Genomic DNA, 6,259 nt, shown 5'->3' with positions numbered 1-6,259 from the left:
ATGCTGGAGCAAAATCATTAGATTTCGGCAATATTTCGATAATCTAACGGTATTGGCGTTGAGTGCGACTCTACCGTAATGTTACCTATTGCAATAATGATATGGTTATTTTGCTGTGAAACACTGTAGCCCAACAATTTATTCATTTAATGTAATGGAGAGATAGTGTTCAAATTTATATAATAGAAAAGAATAGCATGTGATAGACCTCATTAGGCTGATAAGATTATATAAAGTATCTTTAACATTGTTGGTAGGTCATGCCAATGAAAACCAGGAAGGTCTTTGTAATCTAGGCCTACTGGGTCTTCACGAAAAGCCCAAACTATTCTTTTTTAGGGTTCTCGAACAATCCACCTGCAACCCATATTATAGACTATAGTCTAGATTAGGGGCCACCTTATATACTCTCCCTGCCAATTCATTTCACAGATTTTAGTTTGATTTTTATAGTAATGCAAGTTTTGAATACAGGTATATAGATTTTTGGGTTATATTACAGTTTAAAACATTGGTAGGCGATAATTTTCTTTTCTTTGGTGGTTGAATCTTTTCTGCCACCAAATGAAAACATACAGTACTAGAATTTATCGGCATTTGGTGATTAACAAAGTATTGCCTCAATGTTGGTTGCAAAGGGATTTTTTATGGAAAATGAGTCATGAATTTTTATGTGTAAAATTATAGAATAATACAATAAATGCTATGGGAAAATATGACTTGTTTTGTTTTATTGAGTTTTGAGCTTTTTGATGATGATTACTAGCAAAAATAATTTTTTTTTTTTTTTTTTGGTTATGGTGGGTCAACTACCTTAACTGGAAAGCTGTGCGTTTGCACTAGGTATTGTCGTCAATAACATTCAAAACACCTTAAAGACACTGCGTATTAGTCTTGTTTTGTTATTTATATTCAACTTTTATATACTTTGTTGTTTCTGCCAGTTTTCTTTGTTAAAAAACAAGTCATTGTATTAAGAAAAAGTCATCATAGTCAAAATCTAGTAACAAATGAAACCTGATCAAAACACTTAAGAGCTTTTTCTTTTGGGCAGGTCTTCTAGATGCATAAGCAATATGATTTTTCAATTGCATTTTCAATGAAGTTAGTTTATAGTTGTGTTCATCATACCAAAAACTCCTCTTTACTTAATTGAACGTATTGTATTTACCTATATGTTGTTACGCCAATTAACAATACAGTAATTATTTATTGATATTTGCTCCGTATGAGCTTGCTTTGCTGACGATGTAACATTATAGTTTTTTTCTATGTTTTGGCGAGCAGAACTTTATCCGCTATGTTCATTACCCCATTGGGGTAGTATTTTGACGTTATTTTAATAATGTAATTAATCGCTTGGTTCAGTTTATTTCTTTGCAGCGTTTGCAATTGGTTTTCATGCTTTGCTACACGAGTTGTATCTCTGTGGGCTAGCACTTGTAATAGTTTATAAAGTTTTGAGGTTTCGTTAGAGATAAGTTTTACAAATTCAGTCTTGCTTGACCTCTGCCTCATTCCTTTCATTAAGGGGTCGGTTGCCTGACGTACTGTACAGTAATGTTAAAGACGGGTAAATATTGAGGAAATGTTTAATATTAGTAATTTTTGTATTCCGATCTAAATTTGATAAAAAAATGTGCAAAAAAGCAATATCCTCTCCTGGTTTAAACTGTAATCTTGCTCAAAGTTTTTGCAATCCTGAGAAAATCTGTGTACTCAGTTGGTTACATTTGATATAAAGTAAAGAAGTCATCATCTCCCTGTCCTATGACCCCTTCAGTTCACCCTTTTCTATCTCTTCTAACCCTTTTACCCCTAGGCTCTTTGGAAATTTCCAACCCTTAACCCCCAGTGGGTTATTTTTTTCCCAGCACATTTTGCAGTATATTTTTTTTAAATTGCTCTAACAGCCTTAATTTTTGTGAGAGAGAGGTCAGGTTGGTCTCATTCTCTTTGAAAGTGCCTGAATTTTCTCAAAAAAATATCAAAAATATGAAAAAAAAAATTTTCATAGCAATCTTTTGCAAGGACGTACCGGTACGTCCATGGGGGTAAAGGGATGGGTTTTGTGAAATGTACCAGTACGTCCTTTGGGGGTAAAAGGGTTAAATGCTCCAAGACCTTTTGTTGATTCTGCTTTTAACACCAGGTCATCTGCACGTCACAGTCCCCATAGGCCTCCCTCTCTACGCTACTTCATAGCTTCCATATTATAATGGTGGACAACAAAGGGCGTGCTGCAGATGCCTGATGTGCACCAACATATATACCATATTCATCTGATACACCTGCCACCGTCTTCATTACAGATCTCGTGTTATGGTATGGAAAGAGTATCGGCTTTTGATTCTCTAGCTCCCTTTGCTTTATAATGTCTTTAATTACTTGTCTTGGTACTCTAGCTAAATCTCATCTGGGGATCTTCTGTTATCCTAAATTTTTCCTTTTTGCATGGACTTTCCTTAGAGACAGTTGACATTTTTGTTACTACAGTGAACCCTCGTTTATCGCGGTAGATGGGTTCCAGACCCGACCGCGATAACTTTCCTTAGAGACAGTTGACATTTTTGTTACTACAGTGAACCCTCGTTTATCGCGGTAGATAGGTTCCAGACCCGACCGCGATAGGTGAAAACCCGCGAAGTAGTGACACCATATTTACGTATTTATTTAACATGTATATTCAGACTTTTAAAACCTTCCCTTGTACGTAGTACTGTTAACAAACTACCCTTTAATGTACAGAACACTTAATGCATGTACTACAGTACCCTAAACTAAAACAGGCACAAATATTAAAGGCAATTTTATATCATGCGTTTCCTAAACACGCCAAAAAGCACGATAAAAAATGGCAACCAATGTTTTTTTTACGTTTATCTCTGATCATAATGAAGGAAATAACGCATTTACACATCTGTGTATAGGTTAGTTTTTGCATCGATTATATTGATTATTCAGTACATTATGTTGATTTTGTTATTACCAATGTTTTACTTAATTTTTCTTAGGACTTCCAAATGAAATGTTTTTCTTTATGACGCCGCCTGAAACGACGGCGTCATAAAGTACGCTCAGTAAACAAACAAAGGCATTTAACGCGCATGATGAAAGTGATAAATAATGATATTACAGTAAAAGCTTTTAGAAAATGTTATTACAAATATTATTTACCGTATCTATATAAAATCATACATACGTAGCAAAGCAGGAAAACAATTTACGAGAGAGAGAGAGAGAGAGAGAGAGAGAGAGAGAGAGAGAGAGTGTGAGTGTGTGTGTGTTTTGTTTTACGTACATAAATGTAAATTTTAAACAAAAAAAATAGCCCCATTTCATATAAAATAGGTTATTACAAGTATTTTACTTTATCATATTAGAGTAGTCTGTATAATACTGTAAAGTTCAGTACAGTATGTTGTTGTTATAGTCGTGGCGATGAAATTCTCACGAAACAAAAACACGGCATTCCATTACAACAGCTGATTTTCTCTCTCTCTCTCTCTCTCTCTCTCTCTCTCTCTCTCTCTCTCTCTCTCTCTCCGTGTTATACAATACTTACATATAGATGAAGAAACTAAAATTAGTTTTCTTAGTGTCAATTAAATACGAAACGAAAAAATTATGCCGAGTTTACATCCATTTCAATTGTTGCTAAAAATACGGCATCCGATTTCATCAGCAAACCACTATTTTTTGGGAAACATCATTTTATTCTAGAAAATTGCTACTCTTTAAATAGTTAATTGCACATTAAGAAAGCGTGTACTTTTGTTTTTAAATTTCGGGTGTGTTTTAAAAATCGAGTATTGTTGACTTCTTTTTGTTTTACTTTAGGCTGTGATTAGATCAGCTGACTTCTAGCTGCCGCTCTTGAGAGAGTACGAATACACTAACAAAGTATCGTTTATACCATTTCTTAACTTATTCAAACCGTCTACAGTATACAGTTGATATTACATAAGCACCAATGTGTTATAACCTATAGAATTTTTTTGTTTATTACATTTAAAACAACACTCTCTCTCTCTCTCTCTCTCTCTCTCTCTCTCTCTCTCTCTCTCTCTCTCTCTCTCTCTGTGGGCTACTTTTCACTACCTCCCATTCCTTACTTCTCTCTCTCTCTCTAACAAATGATATCTTTGTTGCTCCTCAAAGTTTTTATTTATATTGAAAATCAATCATGATTCAATTTTCCTTACTTTCTCCAATCTCGCACCATCGGTCACATCGCAGTATTTTCGAAATTTCCGGAAAATCCGTGATATATGTATACACGCGCGTTACGAAAAAAATCCGCGAAGTGGTGAATCCGCGATGGTCGAACCGCGAAGTAGCGAGGGCTCACTGTATAAAGTATATACCCTTATCTTTTGTATGGGAGTATTTTTGGGCCAAAGATGATTTGGTAACGTAAGTTTAACAAGATAGTTAGGGAGGATGAATGGAAAGAAGCACCCACTCTGTGTGACTCTTTTCTTTCCTTTTATTAAGCTACCCTAGAGTTTAACATGTATGTTGCTGTGCTTTTGATGTTGTTGATAGTTTATTACCTGTATATGACATGTCTGTTTTGACGTTGTTTCTTATTTTAGAATTATTTATTGTTAATTTGTTCTCTTCATTTATTTATTTCCTTATTTCCTTTCCTCACTGGGCTATTTTTCCCTGTTGGAGCCCCTGGGCTTATAGCATCCTGCTTTTCCAACTAGGGTTGTAGCTTGGATAGTAATAATGATAATAATGATATGTGAATCCTCATTCACATCATCTCTATGTAATAAGTGTAAGGAATGGCCTTCTGTGCAATGCGTGGAGCACAGCAGGAGGAAGAAAGGGATGTCAAAACAGGATCAATTGCCTTTGAAATCTTCCTTGACGTCAAAGTAGTCTGTTGACGTTTTTTTTTTCTTTTTTTCTTTCCCTAGAGAAGCAGCTATTCCCATTTTCAGCCTTGTATTGAGCCAAGGATGTGGCCATAAGAATGCTCTGCCCTTCTTTAGGTTAGAGGGGCTTCTCATCTGAGAGATTGCTGCAAACCCTAGCTACATAGGGGAGAACTCGTCCCTACAGACCTGTAGTTGTCTGTAGTTCCATTGTCACAAGTAATGGAAAACCTGATGACACCTTCAGGCAAGGAGAGAATGCCCTCATTGTCGTCCTCTTAATAGCCCGATATGCTCGACCTCTCCCTTAGCATCTCGTTTTAAGGTAGTGGTTGTGACGTTTGTCTAAGTTGGGAGATAGTAGGGCTTTTTTTCTCTTCTTTCCCATCTCGTGGATTAGAGTGGTTGTGCCATTATATGCTGGACTGGACATTGATACAGATATGCTTCCATGCCAAGCAATTCTTTTAAAGCAGAACGTATAAAAGCATCTCCCCGTATCTTCCTTACAAGGGGGAGGTTGGATGGAACCCATCAGTACAGTGATGCCTCAGCATACGAAAGTAATCCGTTCAGGATACGGTTTCGTTTGCAGATTTTTTCGTATCCTGAGTCGCGTTTTACATGTAAATAGCCTAATCCGTTCCAAGCCTTACGAAAAGACACTTTTTCTTTCATAAACACGCTAAACTGTAGTAATAAACATGCAATGCAGCCATTTCTATCATTGAATAATTAACCCAACCGTTAAAAACAGCCTAATCCATTCCAGAAACCACCATGAGATTATTCAATAATGTAATTATAGCCTAGTTATCCCCTCCGTTTTCTTTACTACTGTATAAAAGTTACGGTACTGTATGTAAAGCATTTGGATTAGTGAAGGTGTATTGTTACCTGTACACCTAAATTCTAAATTAAGGGTTGATACCCTGAAAAAAAAGGTACTGTACTCTCGGCGACGAGTTGGGATCTCGTAAGCTTTTCGTATCCTGAAAATTTTTTCGTATACTGGGGCATAAAAATCTTTGTATCGCTTTTCGTACCCTGAATTTTTTGTAAGCAGAAACTTTCGTATCCAGAGGTATCACTGTACTTTCAATTAGCCAAACATTGTTAAAACTTGTACTTCCAAGGATAGAGGATCTTTTGTGACAGTTTGTCCTTGGACAGAAACCCAGCCTAACCATGACTTTATTCTCAAGAGTGGGGAGGTGGTAAGAGTCAATACTCCAGCACCTCTTATCAGGTCTAAATGTTTTGACATCCAGGGAATTTAAACCAGCCAGTATTGTCATAGGCGCTTCCTCTTCCTAAAAATAAGTCTTGTTAAAAAGCAAACATTTTTATTCGTGTAGGAAAAAATAAGA

General features: G+C 36.0%; 1 protein-coding gene across 5 annotated transcripts in view; it reads left to right on the top strand.

The window, feature by feature from the left end:
• Positions 1 to 6,259, top strand: part of Pi3K68D (phosphatidylinositol-4-phosphate 3-kinase catalytic subunit Pi3K68D) — a 95,400-nt gene that overhangs the window by 4,751 nt on the left and 84,390 nt on the right. The window contains exon 2 of one of the 5 annotated variants that reach the window (XM_068352717.1): positions 2,153 to 2,325. The exons of the other annotated variants lie outside the window; for them this stretch is intronic. The gene's annotated coding sequence lies outside the window, so the exon portion shown is untranslated. The remainder of the gene's footprint in view (positions 1 to 2,152; positions 2,326 to 6,259) is intronic. 5 annotated transcript variants of the gene reach the window in all.

This window comes from Palaemon carinicauda, chromosome 29 (genome assembly GCF_036898095.1).
Source record: "Palaemon carinicauda isolate YSFRI2023 chromosome 29, ASM3689809v2, whole genome shotgun sequence".
Taxonomy (NCBI): Eukaryota; Metazoa; Arthropoda; class Malacostraca; order Decapoda; family Palaemonidae; genus Palaemon; species Palaemon carinicauda.
Note: the sequence above shows the minus strand (reverse complement) of the source record. Positions and strands in the feature narration are given on the sequence as shown.